Here is a 19378-nt window from a genome sequence, read left to right on the forward strand (position 1 = left end):
CCAGATACCTGAAACCCAAAGTCAAATCATTCCCTCAAGGTCGGGCAACTGGTAAGGGGAAATTCAGATTCAGAAGCCTCTTACTCAGTCATTCAAATGTCCCAGGAAACTGAATTTTATTATCCCTTATCGCCCATTATCCTATTAATGTGGGGTTTTGGATGAGCTGGTATCTAAAAGCTGAAGGACAGGAAGACGAAACAAGGTCATTGTGTGATGCTGAAAAAGATCAAAGATCTTCACAAAGAGATGGCTTCGTCTTGAGGGACTAGTCAAAGAATGTGACTGCTGGATGGGAACCCGGAGTGACTGAGACCATGTGGAGGCTGAAGGCAAACGGCCTCTTTCCAGGTTGGGTGAGGCACAGCCCTGTCTACAGACTGACCATCCATAAACAACCTGTCTCCTGCCTTTGTCTGCCTGAGATTGTTTCTGTCTTGAGCAGTTCACATGTGATCCACTTGGCAATGGCTGCAGGCACCGGTTCTTCCCCCTCCCTCGGATGCACTCAGGGCAGCAGAGAGAACACAGAGATTCACAAATGAGCTTTCTTTGTAGAGCACTGTCTGCTTTGAAATTTTTTCATTAAATCTTTTTCACAAATAAATTGCCCAGTGTCCATGGGGAATATTTCCATCTTTTAATCATATGCAGTTGGAATTGACTCTATGGTTTTGAAATGCTTGGCCTGGCTGGTATGGAGGGTACTGACAAGGGGGAGGGGGACAGACCTTCAGAAGCCCAACCCTTGAAAACTCTTTGGAATGTAAGTAACAGAGGGAAGCCCCACAGGAAGCAATTGGAGTGAGCTCATATTTTGTGATGTATTAGCACCCGCTGGGACTGGGAATCTAAAATAGTGAAAGTTAATTATGCTCCTTACCTATTGAGTTAACATTGGCTCCTGAAGTGAAATCTTGGGGTCCAACCTTCCTCTTATAGGCTGCAGAGTCATTCTAGATTGGTAGTTTAAATAAAATGTCAAGTGTCTGATTGCCATGGAAACATTACAAAGTGGGCCCAGTCTCACTTGCGGCTGTAGAATTACAATGATGCGAATTACTGTGGTCTCAGGACACCTTCTAAAATGGCTGGCGCTCTATCCCTGTGAAATGAGTGAGCCATTCATGTACAAAACGAGAAACAGTAAGGCATGTTCCTATTTGGTCGTGTCCCTGTGCACACGGCTATGAGTTGGAAAAATTCCAATTTCTTTGAAAAGGCGGAAAAGCAGGGGATACAGACAGACATTAGTTTGAAGTAGTCCTCCCTTCTTGTGAACCGGCCAGTGAGAACGGCCTGTAATCCAGAGAGGAAGAATGTCAAGGGCAGTACTGGTCACCAAAGGGTAAAGCCCAGGAAGGTGCAGCATGCACATTGGGGCCTGCTCCAGGACCTCTTCATGGAACACATGTTCCAACTGCCTTCTCCAGCCTGATTAACAGAGCACTGCTGATTATGTTATGCAAATGATGGGAGATGGATTTCACATTTCCCCAAGCCAGGCTTTGCACAGCTTTGCATTTATTATCCCCCTTTAAAAATACAGAGTCCTTAGAGAAAGGGAATGGCTCATTTTTATTTGTTTGCCAGTAGAGTTGGCACAGACCTGTCAGGCAATCATCTTGGGCTGTGATCTGCAAAGTTGCCCTTTGTTGTTCGATCCCCCAACCCTTGATTGTTTACAAGACATGCAGAGACATCTGTCCACCTCAAAACAAGCTATTTCCTGGTCTTGCAAAATTTGTCAGCTTGTGTGATAAAAATGCTACATCATTGGCTGACAAGCTATCAGATGAACCTAGAGTTCAGGCCCCAGCATCTTGTTCTCATTTTCAGCCCAGAATGGTAAATACTTAGCAGGTCCTGGTTCTTTACTGTGCAATCCACCTCCTGCCCCTTGGCACTTAGAATACTTCTCTCTGCTTCCTGCTGCTCATCTGTCACCTTCTTTGGAAATAGATAGATTGAACTTCTGTTGTTGCATTACCAGTAAGATCTGGAAGTCAAGGTTGGGTCTCTCAGTTTCACATAAAAGTTTTACCCAAGTGTCCACAATTCAAATGCTTCTGAACATTATTGTGCTATGCTTCTGCTCTTCCCACTGTAGCTATGAAAGTCAAGGAAACACATTATGACTAGGATTGATTTCTATTGATGTCATCTCTCTTTCCTTTTAGCTGCTAGCTCTTACCCGAAGGAGGAGCCAATATGATTTCCATGAAACGGGCAGCTGGGTATTATGGAGGCAGAGATCAGCTGACACGGCCAATTCCTCCAGAAGAATTTGTATGATAATTTTTCTTATTTACAAGGTGCAGCCTAGAGACATCATGACAAATTGGAAAGAGAGCTATATACCTTTGACAAATGGCAACAAAATTCTACAGATCTAGAAAGGATCACTGAATCCAACATTTATAATCCAGATTTATAAATATCTGCTTGCACCATATCTTTCATGAATCATGAACTCTAGACAGGTTTCATCACATATACAAATATATATATATAATGTGTGTGTGTGTGTGTGTGCACATATTATATAAGCACATTTGTATTCTTTTAAACAGTCATTTCTGATAATTGTGGAATACTTTAATTGTACTAAGATAATTATATACATGAATATGTATAGCATTAGGTCTTGTAAGTTGATCAAAATTGATAACTACTAATAATAGCAGCTAACATTTACTGAGCCCCTAACGAGTCAGGAGCATCGCAGCCATGCTTCATTGTCAGACCAACTCTGGCAAACAGAAGGTACCTTCATGTCCAGATGAGAAAATGAAGGCAGAGTAAATGACTGATTGGTTGTAATGCAATGCAGTCAGGATTAACAAAAGTATTCAGGTTCAGAGCATGCGCATACATACACATCAGTAGGGTGCCCTGTAAGTTCCAGCAGCCGTAAATCAATTGCTTTACAGAGCACAAAAGTCAAAAGTTGGCATCCCTAGAAGCTTGTTCTGTTGTTTGAATGATACTCTCAATATTTTTCCATTTCTTCCAGTCTTAAATTTTATAAAGAGAACTCATCCTTAGGTGAGTCCCTTCTTCTCTAGGGCAAAACAAGGTACATGTTTTACATGCCAACTGGAAAAGAAGGACTAATTTCCTTTTAACACTCAGGGAAAATAGAAAACACATCTTTCCTTGATTCTTCCATAATGTTTTAGGTTAGAATGGAGTCTGGTAAAATTATATCCCCACTGCTTTAAATTTTTAAATTACATTATTACATTTCTTTGGTGTGTGTATGTGTGTGACTGTGCAAGCTAGTATGCATATATGTGCCACAGAGAGTACTTGGAGGTCAGAAGATGACTTGGAGATATCAATTTTCTTTTGCTTCCGTCTATGGGTCCCAGGGATCTCAAGTAGTCAAGCTTGGCAGCAACTACCTTTATCTGCTGGAGCCACCTTGCCAGCCCACATTCTCAATCTTAAACCAACTCATTAGTCAAGGGGAATGTCTGAGTCAGAGACTTTGGTAAGTCTATGTCCTCATGGTGAGAATAGAAGGGAGAGACTAAAGACAAGAATTTTCTGCTTATACATTTATAAAGAAACATAGTATAGGTAATCACAGAAAACGCTTCTATGCAGTGATCTACAGAACATACATACATAAAGCAACATTCAAACACACATAATAACCAGAGTAGAAAAGACAATTTAAGGAATTATGCTAGCTAAGAAATAAAAAGGGACTGTACTGGCTAGTTTTATGTTTGGGTTAGAACTCTAGTTTTATGTCAACTTGACACAAACTAGAGTTATTGGAGAAGAGAGAGTTTTCTCAATTGAGAAAATGCCTCCATAAGATCTGGTTGCAAGACATTTTTAAAATCAGTGGTGGATGGAGAGGGCTAGTTCTATTGTGAGTGGTTCTATCCATGGGCTGGTGGTCTTGGGTTCTATAAGAAAACAAGCTGCAAGCCACAGGGAGCAAACCAGTGAGTGGCAACCCTCTAGGGCCTCTGCATGGACTCCTGCCTCCAAGTTTCTGCCCTGTTTGAATTCCTATCCTGACTTCCTTCTGTGATAAACAGAGATGTGGCTGTGTAAGCCAAATAAACCCATGCCTTCCCCACTTGCTTTTGGCCATGGTGTTTCGTCATAGCAATAGTAACCCTAACTAAGACAGGGGCTGAGTTTAAAACAGGGAGTTTAAGCATGTTTTATCGCTGTTTATATTGCTTTGTTTTAGCACAACATACTTAAGAGTTGTAAGAGAAAAGCTGGAATGAAAAAAATGGAGCAGTCATTTATCTGAGGGAAGAAGGAGTGCACACATGTTTTTTGGGCAGCTACAGCTGGAAAAATTAGTTATAAGAATGGTGAAGTGGGTCCAGATCTTTCTAAGATGATTATGATTGTACTGCAAAACCGTGAGCTGATAATGATCATGTTGACGTACTACCTGAGCAAGACTACCTATTTTATTTTGTATTACTTGAGCTAGAGGGTAAGTTTTCCAGAGTATGAGATCTTCCTTTGCAAAAGCACATACTAGGCAAATACCTGCCTTGATTAATAGATGGCTTAATGTTCCTCAACACTATACATATGTTAGAAATACGGTCCTTGAGTGGGCATGTGGGTGGTGATGAAACCTTTAAGAGATGAGGCAGACCTACTAGGAAGTCCTTCATTCCTTGGGAAGTTACCTTCTGTGGCAATCAAAGTAGCTCACATGGAATCTGAGCTCTCATGAGATCAACTTATTTTAATACTGAGCTTGCTCTCTGAATCATTCCCTGGTTTCCTGTTTGGCAATGCTGTCCTTTTCTCAGATGAGGAGAAAGTAGGAGAATGGAGTAGAAAAGAAGCAATTAATGACAGCTGTGAGACTAACAGTCTTTTCTAGAGAGAAGCCACCTTGATGGGTTTCTAATTCCAGGTAATCAGCCCTGAACATGGATGCATACGAGAAACATTAAATGACTCAACAGTGTGTGTGTATAACAATATTAAGTTGTTAGATATTAGTTAAGAAGTTGTAAGTTTGAGAAGGAATAGGGGGATCAGGTGAGAAGCTGGATAGCAGAGAGGGAGAATAGAAATGGTGTAAATACAGTACTCACATATGAAATTCTCAAAATTTAGGAAGTTATGCACATACTCAAAGTAGAGAACAATTGAGGAAGATGTTCAATGTTATCATCAGTTGCTGGCCTCCACACTCATGTGCACACAGAAACACACACACAAAAACAGGCAGCAATGAAAACAGAAAATTAGAAGAAATAGACTAATGCTTATGATTAAAATTAGAAAGAGAATGTCGTTGGCTAGGGGTTACATAATGGAATTTAGGTTGTATTTATTTTTTTATCTTTCTGTTTTTATCTATGTATGGTTCATAGCAATTTCTGATATAATTTGAGGTATTGCCTAGAGAAATGACAGATTTGCAGAACCTAACACTGACTTGGCACTATGTAAAAAGAAGGTACTGGCCAATTGATAACAAGATTATCAGTTGGGACTCAGCCAAGACATTACCATATGCACATTAGAAGGGCAACATGAGATGACAAACTGTTGTTTTGACCTTGTCAAATAGAACATTACTATAAAGAAGCAATTTCAGACATCAGTGGTTTCCGCTGATTTTCCCAGCTGTGATTGAGAAATGTCACCCTGTCAGACATTATGGGGACTGGCTCTGAGGTCAGGAGCAGAGAAGCAGCTACGATTTTGCCTGGGCCTGAGATGTGTCACTCCTAGCTCGGGTGCCTCCTGTTTCTGGGTTGTAAGGTAATAATACCAAGAGCCGTGCATACTGCCTTTGTATCATTGAACACGCCCCTTCCTGAAGCAGTGTTCAAGAACAGCCAGTCACACTTGCACTTCATGGCTGGCTATGCTAACCTACTTTTCCTGTCCTTGGGCATTTTTTTCTCTTTAAAAATGTTTTTATTTATTTGTATGAAAAATTTTCAATAAATAATTATTCTATGAATGTTTCATACTTCTACATGTTTCTATAAATGTACTTTGACCATAGCCATCCATCATAACCTCTCGCCAACCCCTCCTAGTGTTCCTCATCCTGCTTCCCATCTAATTTCTAGTCATCTTCTTTTGTTGTTGATATTAATAACCCTAGTTACTAGTGCTGCTCACATCTGCATAGGTTTGGAGCTATTCACTGGGACATTGTAACACACCAGAGAGTGACTTCCTTTCTCGACAGTCATCAACTCAGAAAGGGTGAGGTTTCAGAGGTCCCTCTCCTATCTGGGTTGGAATTATGACTGGCTTTATCTTGAGTGGATTAAGCAAAGTCACTGTGAGTTGCTCTGTGCAATGTTCATGTTTTGAGAAATTGATATTCTTAGCCTAGTTATCTCCACACACCTTGTGTTACCACAGCCATGATTCATTCACTGAGCTCCTCAAAGTATCCAAGGGATTCTGAGCTCTATTCATCATCATAGCACTATGAGTAATACCCGATTGATATAATGGTAGCCTGGAAATACATTCTCATGTAAACTATGTGTGAATAAGGACTGCATTTTCCAGACCCACTTGTATTCAGGTATGGCCATGTCACTAAGTATTGGTCAATAGGATATAAGCAGAGGGGCCATGTCTCCAAGGGAGACACAAAAGGACACACTTTTCTTCATTTTGCTCTTTTTGGCTGACTGACATGTCTTCAGACACATCTGCAAAATGACTCAACAGTAAATATTTGTTGAGTATCTCTTTTGATTCAGGCACCATTCTTGGTATAGTTGGAATAAAGGAATGGAGAAGAAAGAACACTCTCTGTCTACAGGGAGTTTTTATTCCTCAACCTCAGGGATGGGAAGACAGAGACAGGCAGTTCCAGGGGATTTGCTGATCAGTTAGTTTACTCAAATTGATGAGTTCCAGATTCAACGAGAGGCCCAAAGTTCCTGTAGGTCTCTCAGCAGAAACTGGCATTGCTATTTACTAATATTAAGGGAGCCAAAGTCTTTTTCAAGGGCTGGTCAATCCATCTTGAAGATTTTTTTTTTTCACAGAAATTGTCTAGCTCCTAGGCTTAGAGATCTTCCCACCCTCTCACAATCACCCTCTGAATCGAGTTAGCATGAGCCTCATTGACTTCTCTACTGTTCTGCTGACTGTGCTCAACTCCGTAAAGTGACATCACAGGATGGTAATAAGCAACTCTGGCTTTGCTTGTATTCAGGAAAAATACTTCAAAGAATTGAAGAATTCTTTGCACTTCAAAGAATTCTCAAACAATTCTAAGGATCCTAAATGAGTGTTAATGGCTTTGGGAAAGGACCTGTGATAGTTGCCTTAAGTCTAGGCTCTGCATCTTCATGACAATTCCTGAGCAAAACATTGGTTCCAAAGGGCTAGGGTCTTATGACAGCAGAGAGAAGTCATAGCAGCAGGTGGCTGGAGTAGCAGCTGAGAGCTCATGTCTCTATCCACAAGCAGGAGGCAGAGAACGCAACTCCTTTTAGCTCAATTATTCATTGAAATTGACTCCTCTGAAATTTGGGGGAAATTAAATGTTATACCCTCATTCACAGCAAATTAATTAATCATGACTTATATTCCTACAGTGGGTACTAAAGGAATTAATCATGATTAGCAGCTCATTGGAAGGTGCAGCTCAGAACTGGAGATTTGCCCTGCTGACAGGCATTGGCCATGCTCTGAAGGGCAAATGCAGGTTCCCTGTTCATCTTCCTCTTTTCTCACAATGTTCAGTTGTTGACTGAAATGTGTGGACAACAGTGTGTGAAATGTGTATGACAAGGGCTTAAAACTAAAAGTATAAGGTGATCTTCTTTTTCTGAGGACTCACGGGTATATCCCTTATAAAGACGGAAGGCCTGAACCTTTGGTAGATGGATGGATTTCGTCATTTGTGCGTGGTCAATGGCTACTTTGCACTAACACTTTAGAACAGAATATTCGCTACAGAGAGAAGCCATATGGCTCAAAATGCCACAAAAAAAAAAAATCATCATGCTGGCCTCTGTGGTAAAACAATGCAAAACAGACAAGTAATCAAACAATAAGCCTTCTTGCTTTAGAATAAGGAAATGTATTTCTCATATATGAAATTTTTATCGTCTAAACTATTTCAGGGTAATAAGGATAATTTAATTGATGCTAACTGAAATTTCACTGAACTCAGTGTCTGCCTTTGACTTTCACGCCATGGACAGCATGCAGGACAGTGCTGGGTCCACAGGGAGGCCTTACTCTGTGACGCTTGCGTGAATGAATGCATGGAGACAAGGGAAGCTTACTTCGTAGAACCTAAGCCAGGACTTCATCTACTTTAATGCCTGACTTATGAGGTAAGGAGATTTTATTGCTATTTATATAACATGTTTTAAGCTTAGATACAACTATATAAAAGACTATTCAGTGCCACAAGATTTATTTTGTATACTAGTTATTTAGCAGGAACATGTAATATGCTGAGAAGGTGATCTTTACAAATACTTCATTTAGCCTTCAGGGAGTGTTAGAGGACCAAAGTGACCTCCAGACAAGTGACTCGGCCAAGTGAGAACCCTCACTCACAGCTGTGCTTCAGACACGGGCTTCTGCCAGCAGTGCTTGGCTACACTGTATTTTCCATCTAATATACAGAGATTTGATAACTGGGCATCCTACTTCGAGTAATAAAGTGGGCACTCATTATTATCTGGTTTCCTTTTATTCTTCCCACTGGAAATCAGCCATTGAGGACAGTGTGGGAGGGCTTAGTTCTAGCAAATCCTTCAAAGTATGCGTGGATGCAAGAGTCCTTTACTGTAGCAAGGCCAATTCTTATCAAAAGAAAATCCTCTGGGAAAATGTCCAATTCGGGGGGAGGGGGGACGGGAGGGAATTCACTCCACACACCTAATTCCTGAGAGGAAAATTGCAAAATCAGAATTTTAGATATTCTTTCAACCTTCCTATCTGAGTCCCTTTAAAGTTAGTGTGAAGAGTTCAGCTAAATGAAGTGTTAAGGAGTGTGCATGAGGAGCCTTGAGCAATGGAAGTAGAAATAATGTCTCCTACACAAACACTCATAAAACTTTGATAGTCTTATCTACCCAGATTTTAATCCTTTTTGCATCTCTCCTCCCACCTTTTCTTTCCTATCTGTTTTTCTGTCTATCTGTCTGTCTACCTACCTATCTACCGATCTACCTACCTACCTACCTACCTACCTTTCTGTTTTATTGAGGCAGTGTTTCACATTGTAGCTCTGGCTGGTCTGAAATCTTTGCTTTACTGTGTATCTCATGGTGATCTTCCTGCCTCAGCCTCTGAGCACTTTGATTAGAGCCATTGGGCACTGCATGTATCTCCTATTAAAAGACTATAACAAAAGACTAAAATAAAATAAAATAAAATAAAACCTTATTTTACAGACTAATCCAACTAAATAATCAGTTCAGAAATGTAGTGGATAGTTAGAGCAAGGACTCGGGATGAGTCAAAACTTTCCAGTGCTTGCCATCTTCTGCTCATCAAACATGGGATCTCTTTTCCCACTGTGTTTGAGACAAATGGGTTTTTTATTGGCATAGAAGTGATAGAAATAGTGTTGGGGATTCTTGAATCTAGGTCCCAACAGTCCTAGTATTCCTGCTTTATTTACTTAGAATCCTGAGATGATATCACCTCATCATGAGATGAGACATGAGAAAGCCCAGGTTAGCTCCCAGGAGAATGAGGCCACACAGAACACAATTGAGGTGTCCCAGAAAAGGTCAGCACAAGCCACTAAACTAGAGGGAAACACCCAAACATCTGGACATGCAGTAGCATATGTGGCCACTGACCACTCAAACCTCATAACTGTGAAAAATACCAGTCCTTAAGTTACCAAGTATAAGGATGATTTATTAAGTAAAGATAAAAAACTGGATGAGAAGGCTTTACTAAATTTATATCACCAGAAAATTTATCATTCTTAAGTCAGCTCTTCAAAACAGGTTCAATTTCTTTCTAAATATTTATTTTATTTTATGTGCATGCATGTATGCCTGAGGATATGTATGTGTACCTCATATGTCCAGGAGCCTGTGGAGGTTTGATACTCAAGAGGGTATCAGATCCCTTGGAATTTGAGTTACAGGCAATTGTGAGTTGTCATGTGGGTGCAAGGAACTGAACCCAGGTTCTCTGTGAGAGCAGTAAGTGTTCCTAACAACTGAGCCATCTCTCCAGTTCCTAGATTCAACTTCATATTCATCTGTAGTCGGCCATTTTCTCAAATTGGGTAGCATCTCTTACTGATAGAATTAAGTATTTCACCAAGGGATCATGCTAGAAACACCTCTGTTCTCTTTTTGTGCATTTGTCCTCATAACATGGAAATTAGACTGTTTGTCTATGCTGGTTACAGCTGTAGAGATGAAGAGAAACTAATATTCTTTTTTCCCTTAGTTATCTGAGATCATAATAGGAATGAGGGACACAGGCAGAATGCATATGGCAAAACCTTTAGATGGCATGTCTGTAACTTCAAATGTGACCTAGAAAGAGATCTATGAGAATCTCTGCCAGCCCTATTTCACCCTGAAGCTGCTCATGCATTTAGTATGTATACTTCATACAACACAAATCACTTACATTCAAGAAGGACCCAGATTTTAATAAAAGCCAGAGAGCTTTAACAATGAAAAGGAGATTTTGTGCACTGCTAAATAATTTTCATGAAAAGCACAAACTGCTAACTCTTAAGAAGAAATGAAAACCATTCTATGTATACTCCTTGAATATAAATAACAGTGAAAACACACAGGATATTCCAGTAACTGTTTCTGTGTCTTCAGCTTGTGTTTATGAGGAAGCATGTCCAACCCTTTTGCCACCTGAGTTTGTTTCTGTAGTGAGTCCATGGGCCCTAGAACACTGGGCAGAGTGGAGATGAGCTGAGGGGAGCAGCAGATATATCCATTTGTATTCTAGAAGAAAAGATATTTTGCATCCACATTGTTAGCAAAACAGTGACTTTTTTTCTACCTTCTATGATGCTAGATAAGGTCCTTTAAAATAAAATTTTGTTGGTCAGGCATGGTCAGGCATATTTAATTCCAGAATCCCAGTACTCAGGAGGCAGAAGATATCTGTTAGTTCAAGGCCACCCTGGTCTACAAAGCAAGTCCCAAGACAGTCAGTGAGGTTTCACAAAGAAACCTTGTCTTGGGAAAAAAAACTAAACAAAAAACCTCAAACAAACAAAAAACAAAAACAAACAAACAAACAAAAAGAAAGCCTGTCAGAAAACCAGGTAGGCTGCTTACAGATCTCCTCCCCACTCTGTTCCTCTTGAGCCAATTCCACAGTCTCAACCCTAAATCTGCAATAGATCGCCAGGTGCATCCTTCTTTCCCCTGCCCTGTGAATCCCACAGACTACCATCTCCTCGACTGCCTCCACCCACTTGTCACTGTATACCAGCCTCCAACACCATCAGGCATTTGCTCTGAACACACAAGCTGAGCAGGCCAGGTAACACACAGCTATCACACTCTCTGGAAATCCAGAGATAAAATAGAAACCAAGGAACAAAACGCCCACTTAAAAAGACAAACTCAGAAATCACACCTCAACCTATAATCACCCCAAACCCAGATGCCAGAGGAAGAACACAGTCAATAACATCCAGAAAAATATGTCTTCAATAGAGCCCAGCTATCTTACTATAGCAGGTCCTGAATATTCTCACATATATATGAATAAATATAATAGGGGTCCTTAAATGGGAAATGAATAAATCTCTTAAATCCAGAAAACACAAGCAATACATAAATTCTTTAATGAAAGCCAAGGAAATACAAACAAACAGTTGAAGGAAATGAATGAAACTGTTGAAGACCTCAAAATGGAAACAGAAGCAATAAAGAAAATGCAAACTGAGGTAATTGTAAAAATGAAGAATTTGAGAATTCAAACAGGTACTACAGAGTCAGGCTTCACCAACAGGTTACAAGAAATAAAAGAGAGAATCTCAGGTATTGAAGATAGTAAAGATGAAGTGATCAAATAAAATGTTAAATCTACAAACTTCCTGGTACAAAACATCTGGGAAATCTGGGACACAATGAAAAAGCAAACCTAAGAAAACTAGGAATAGAAGAAGCCAAGAAAATATTTTCAACCAAATCATAGAAGAAAACTTTTCTAACGTCAAGAAGATAATATCTGTATGCGTACAAAAAAGCATACAGAACAGCAAATAAATTGGACCAGAAATGAAAGTCCCCCCACCACATATTCAAAACACTAAATATACAGAACAAAGAAAGAATGTTAAAAGCTGCGAGGGAAAAAGACCAACTAACATACAAAGGTAGACCTATTAGAATTACACCTAACTTCTCAATGGAGACTCTAAAAGCAGAAAGGCCTGGACAGATGTGCTGCAGATGCTAAGAAACCACAATTGTTGGCCCAGATTACTCTACCCAGCAAAACTTTCGATCACCATAAAAAATAAAATATTCCATGATAAAGCCAAATTTAAATACTATCTGTCTACAAATCCTGCCGTACAGAAGGTGGTACAAGAAAAACTCCAAACTAAAGAAGTTAACTATACACATGAGAACACAGGAAATATAATCTCACACCAGCAAAAACAAAAGAAGGGAAGCACACACACACACACACACACACACACACACACACACACACACACAGTACCACCACCACCACCACCACCACCACCAAAAACAACAAAATAACAGGAATCAACAACTATTGGTCTTTGTTATCTCTCAGTATCAATTGTCTCAATTCCCCAATAAAAAGGCACATACTAACAGAATGGTTGTGAAAACAGGATCCATCCTTCTCCTACATCCAAGAAACTCACCTCAACATCAAGGGTAGACATTACCTCAGGGTAAAGAGCCAGAAAAAGATAATACCAAGCAAATAGATGTAAGAAGCAATCTGGTGTCGCCATTTAAATATCTAACCAAATACAAACGAATTCAAACCAAAACTGATCTAATGAGATAGGGAAAGACACTGCATATTCATCAAAGGAAAAATCTATCAAGATGACATTTCAGCTCTTAACATCTAAGCCCCAAACACAAGGGCACCACAGTTTATAAAAGAAACACTACTACAGCTTAAATCATATATTGACCCTCATAAACTGATAGTGGGAGACTTCAATACCCAGTGGATGGGTCATCCAGACAAAAAATAAGCAAATAAATACTGGAGCTAACAGAAATTACAAACCAAAAAACACCTAACAGATATTTACAGAAAATTTAACCCAAACACAAAGGAATATAACTTATTGTCTGCACCTCATGGAACTTTGTCCAAATTGTCCACATAGTTGGGCACAAAGCAAATCTCAACAGATACAGGAAAATTGAAACAATTCCCTGCATCATATCAGACCACCAGGGAGTAAAACTGGATATCAACGACAACAGAAACAACAGTAAGCTTACCAGCACATGGAAACTGAACAACTCTCTACTGAATGAAAACTGGTCAAGACAGAACTAAAGAAATACATTACAGACTTTTTAGAGTTCGTTGTAAATGAACAGACAGCATACCCAAACCTATGGGACACAATAAAAGCAGTGGTAAGAGGATAACTCATAGCATTAAGTGCCTACATAAAAAATTTGGAGAGATCTCATACTAGCAATTTAACAGCACACCTGAAAGCTCTGGAACAAAAAAAAATTAATCACACCCAAGAGGAGTAGACAGCAGAAATAGTCAAACTGAGGACTGAAATAAATAATATAAAAATATAGAGAACAATATAAAAAAATCAATGAAACAAAGAGTTGGTTCTTTGAGAAAATCAACAAGATAGACAAGACCTTCTCCAAACTAACAAAAAGACACAGAGAGAATTTCCAAATTAAGGAAACCAGAAACTAAAAGAGGACATAACAACAGATACTGAGGAAATCCAGAGAATTATAAAGATATAATTAAAAACCTGTCCTCCACCAAATTGGAAAAATCTAAAACAAATGGATCATTTCCCAATAGGTACCACTTACCATACTTAAATCAAGACCAAATAAACAATTTAAATTGGCATATAACTCTTAGTGAAATAGAGCAGTCATTTTAAATCTCCCACCAAAAATAGCCTAGGGCCCAATGGTTGTAGTGCAGAATTCCACCACACTTTCAAAGAAGAGTTAATGACAGTATTCCTCAAATTATACAATAAAATAGAAAATGAAGGAACATTGCCCAATTTTGTTTTATGAGGCCAGAGTTACCCTGGTACTCTAGCCACATAAAGACTAAAAAAAAGAAAGAGAGAAAGAAAGAAAGAAAGAAAGAAGGAAGGAAAGAAAGAAAGAAGGAAAGAAAGAAAGGAAGAAGGAAAGAAAGAAAGAAGAAAGAAAGAAAGAAAGAAAATTACAGACCAATTTCCATTGGGAACATAGATGCAAAAATATTTAGTAAAATGCTTGCAAAATGAATCCAAGAACACATCAACAAGATCATCCACCATGTTTAGGTAGACTTCATCCCAGAGATGCAGGGATGGTGCAATATATGAAAATAAATAAATATAAACCACTATATAAATAAACTGAAAGAAAAAAAATGGTCATCTTATTTGATGCCAAAAAGCCTTTGACAAAATCCAACACCCCTTCATGATAAAGTCCCAGAGAGATGAGGGATAGAAGGAACATACCTAAACATAATAAGGGTAATTTACAGCAAGACAACATCTGATTAAATGAGAGAAACTCAAAGCAATTTCCCTAAAATCAAGAACAAGACAAGGCTGTCCACTCTCTCCACATCTATTCAATAGAGTGCTTGGAGGTTTAGCTAGAGCATAAGACAACTGAAGGAGAGCAAGGGGTTACAAATTGGGAAAGAATAAGTCAAAGTATCATTATTTGCAGATGATACGATAGTATACTTAAGTGACCCTAAAAGTTCTACTAGGGAACTCCCACAGCTGATAAACACTTTCAGCAAAGTGGCTGAATAAAAAAGTAACTAAAAAAAATTCAGTAGCCCTTCTATATACAAATGATAAACAGACTGAATAAAGAATCAGGGCAACAATACCTTTTATAATAGCCTAAAATAATTTAAAATATTTTGGGGTATCTAACCAAGCAAGCAAAAGACTTGTAAACAAAAACATCAAATCTTTTAAGAAAGGAGTTGAAGAAGATGTCAGAAGATAGAAAGAGCTGCCATGCTCATGGATTGGTAGGATTAAATAAAAATCTGAACACAATTCTTGACAGACCTTGAAGGACAGTTCTCAACTTCATATTGAAAAACAAAGCCCAGAATAGCTAAAACAATCTTGTACAATTAAAGAACTTCTGGAGGAATCACCATCCTTGAATTAAAGCTCTACTACAGAGCTATAATGATAAAAACTGCATGATAGTGGCATAAAAACAGACTGGTTGATCAATGGAATTGAATTGAAGACCCAGACATGAATCTATACACCTATGGACATCTGATTTTTTATAAAGATTGCTGTGGGATAATGCTTTTGTACACTGGTTTAACAAAATGCTGATTGGCCAGTAGCCAGACAGGATATATAGGTGGGATAAGAAGACAAGGAGAATTCTGGGAAGAGAAAGGCTGAGTCAGGAGACACCAGCCTACCATCCAGGGAGCAGCATGTAGTGGCACACAGGTAAAGCCACAGAACACGTGGCAACATACAGATTAACAAAAATAGGCTGAGTTTAAGTGTAAGAACTAGCCAGTGGTAGGCCTGAGCTAACAACTGAGCAGTTATAAATAACATTAAGCCTCTGTGTGATTATTTTATAAGCAGGCTGTGGGACTGCGGGGGCTTGGCGGGACCTGGAGAAACACTCATCCTACAAAATATCCAGAAATACACAATGGAAAAAAATAGAAAGCATCTTTAACAAATGGTTCTGATCTAACTGGACGTTTATGTATAGAAGAATGCATGTAGATGCAAAGCTCAAGTCCAAGTGAATCAAAGACTTCAACATAAAACAAGATACACTGAACCTAATAGAAAAGAAATTGGGGCATAACCTTGAGTACAGTGGCAGAGGAGACAACTTCCCAAGTAGAACACCAATAACACAGGCTCTAAGAACAACAATCAATAGACAGGACCTTATGAAACTGAAAAGCTTCTGTAAGTCAAAGAACACTTTCAATAGGACAAAATGGTAGCTTACAGAATGGGAAAAGTTTTTAATCAACCCCACATCTGATAGAGGGCTAATACCAAAATATATAAAGAATTCAAGAAACTAGATATTTAAAAAATTAATTTTAAAATGGGATGCAGCTATAAACAGAGAATTCTCAATAGAGGAATCTCAAATGGTTGAGGAAAACTTAAAGAAATGCTCAACATCTTTAGCCATCAAGAAAATAAAATCAGGTCAGGTGGTGGTGGAGCATGCCTTTAATCCCAGTACTCGGGAGGCAGAGCCAGGCAGATCTCTGTGAGTTCAAGGCCGGCCTGGGCTACCAAGTGAGTTCCAGGAAAAGGCACAAAGCTACACAGAGAAACCCTGTCTCGAAAAACCAAAAAAAAAAAAAAAAAAAAAAAAAAAAAAAAAAGAAAAAGAAAAGAAAATCAAAACTACTGTGAGATTCTATCTTATACCTGTCAGAATGGCTTAAATCAAGAACACAAGTGACAGTTCATGCTCTTGAGAATGTGGAGCAAGGGGAACACTTCTCCATTGTTGGTGGGAGTGCAAACTTGTACAGCCACTTTGGAAATTAATATGGTAGTTCCTCAGAAAATTGGAAATTGATCTGCTTCAAGATCCAACTATACCACTCTTGGGCATATACCCAAAGGAAGCTCCATCCAACCACAAGGACACTTGCTCAACCATGTTCATTATGGCTTTATAACCAGAAACTGGACCAACCTAGGTGTTCCTCAATAGAAGAATGGATAAACAAAATGTGGTACATTTACACAATGGAGCATGTACTCAACAGTCAAAAAAAAAAAATAACTCCACTAAATTTGTGGACAAATGAACAGTACCAGGAAAAAAAATCATCCTGAGTTAGGTAACCCAGACCCACAAAGACAAATATGCATGCATTCAGTTATAAATAGATATTAGCTGTCAAGTAAATGATAGTCATGCTGCAATCCATGGTCCCAGAGAGCCTAAAATAGAAGGAGGTTTCCAGGGGGATGAGTGATTTCCCTGTGATGGGGAAAGAGAATAAATTTTATGGATGGACTGGGGTCAGTTAGGGACAGGAGCAGAAAGGTCCTTGTGGTTGTGGTGGGGTGAGTGGAAGGGATTGGATAGAGGAACAGACTATGGGGAGAGATTATTGGAATTGAGGTGTCACTTTGGGTATGTATGGAAACTTTCTGGAATCTATGAAGGTGATCCTAACGTGGAATCCTAATGATGGGGGATTCAGAGTCTCAACTGGCCATCTCTTACAGCCATGTAAGGCTTCCAATGGAGGGACAGGTGTCATTCAGTTAAGTTGTTGGCCACAGGGGTCCTGTGGAAATCGCCAAACAACCCAGACGGATGCCAAAACAACAAGTTTCTCTCTGCATGACAGTTGAATATGACAACATCCAGACAACTCATTGAACATGGAGAAGTCGAGCTGGTGCCTACATGAATCCTTCATCCCCACATTCGATTCTCTTTGGTGGCAGAAGGTACTTTGCAGGCTACCAAAAGAGAAATGTAGACACCAAGCCACCACACAAACTTTAATCTACAATCCGTTCTGCCTGACAGATATGCTAGGGCAATGGTGGCACAAAAGTTATGGGAGTAGCCAACCAATGTCTAATTTCACTTCAGTCCCACTCTGTGAGATGGAAACCTTACCCAACACTGCTTGGGAAACCAAGAACCAGAGACTAGGCAGCCCAGAGATCTAGTGTCAGACTAAACAGGACTTGTCAAAAAACACAATAAAATGACTCCTAAGGATATTCTGCAATACTCTTAGATCAATGACTTATCCAGTTATCTCCAGAGATGCTTCCTCCAGCAGCAGAAGGGAACAGATGCAGAGACCCAGAGCCAGACATTGTGGGGAAAGAGAGTCTAAATTGGAGGTCTCCTTCAAATCCTTCCCCTCAGAGGTAAAGGAATCCCATGGAAGGGGAGGTGGAAAGATCATAAGAGTCAGAGGGGATGGAAGACACCAGGAGAACAGGCCCACTGAATCAACTGTGCAAGGTGCATATGAGCTCACAGAGACTGAAGCAGCAAGCACAGAGCCTACATGGGTCTGCACCAGGTCCAGTGTTTATGTATTATAGCTATTGGTTAATACTTTTATGGGACTCCTGACTATGAGAATGAGAGGGTCTCTGACTCTTTTGCCTGTTCTTAGGACTCTTCCTCCTGTTGAGTTAGTGTCCAACTTTGATAAGAAAGTTTTTGCTTATCTTATTATATTTTATTTTGTCATATTAGGTTATTATCTTTTAGAAGCCCATTATTTTATAATAAGAGAAAGAAAGAGAGTAGATCTGGGATAGGGAAATTGGTGGCGAGGGGACTGGGAGGAGCAGACAAAGGGGAAACTACAATTAGGATATATTATATAAGAAAAGAATCTATTTTCAATAAAAAAATTATTTATTTGGCAGGATTATCATTTCTTTGTTGCCTTCCTTTGCTTTGGAAGGGAATGGGGCAGATAGGCTCACCTAAGCTTCATGAGTTTGTAAGGAACACATTACTGTGCTCTGTCTTGTCATTTACATGGGGGAAATCCAAGACAGACAGACAGACGAATGGATGATAGACAAAAACAGATACGCTGATGTATAGATGCAAGATTTCCCCTCTACTTTTAACTGGCAGACAAAAGCATATTAACCAGTGTCCCCAATTATTTCATGAAAATTAGAGTCATTTTCCTAAAATTGCAAAGATCTTCCTAATTTTGCCTCATTGCATGGCAAATTAATAGGCCTATTAAGATCAGGTTTTTGTCTTTTTCTGTAATGCAAAAACTCAGTGTTCAACCTATCTTCAGGTAGAAGTTATTAAAAACACACAAGATTGTTAACATGACTTTAAAGTTACAGCATAAAAAAAGAGAATATCTATTTCAAATATGATATTTTAGAATTCAAATTGTTGACTTGAATCTGCATCTCAGAATTTAATACTCTGGATCCAAGGTAAATAATGTTAAGCAAACTTGAATTAAGCTTAGCTGACTTTAACACGTTGTTATAATATTTGCTTAAGGAGAGTTATTTCTAGATCTTGCAGATACGTATTTGGTACAACTCATTACACCTTGGCTTCCACACTGAAATTCCTTTGCTTTGTATAAAGTCTTTATTACTCTATCTAGATGGACAAGTTGGTAATTTTGTCTTTACTATCATGGT

This window comes from Peromyscus leucopus, chromosome 14 (assembly GCF_004664715.2).
Source record: "Peromyscus leucopus breed LL Stock chromosome 14, UCI_PerLeu_2.1, whole genome shotgun sequence".
Taxonomy (NCBI): domain Eukaryota; kingdom Metazoa; phylum Chordata; class Mammalia; order Rodentia; family Cricetidae; genus Peromyscus; species Peromyscus leucopus.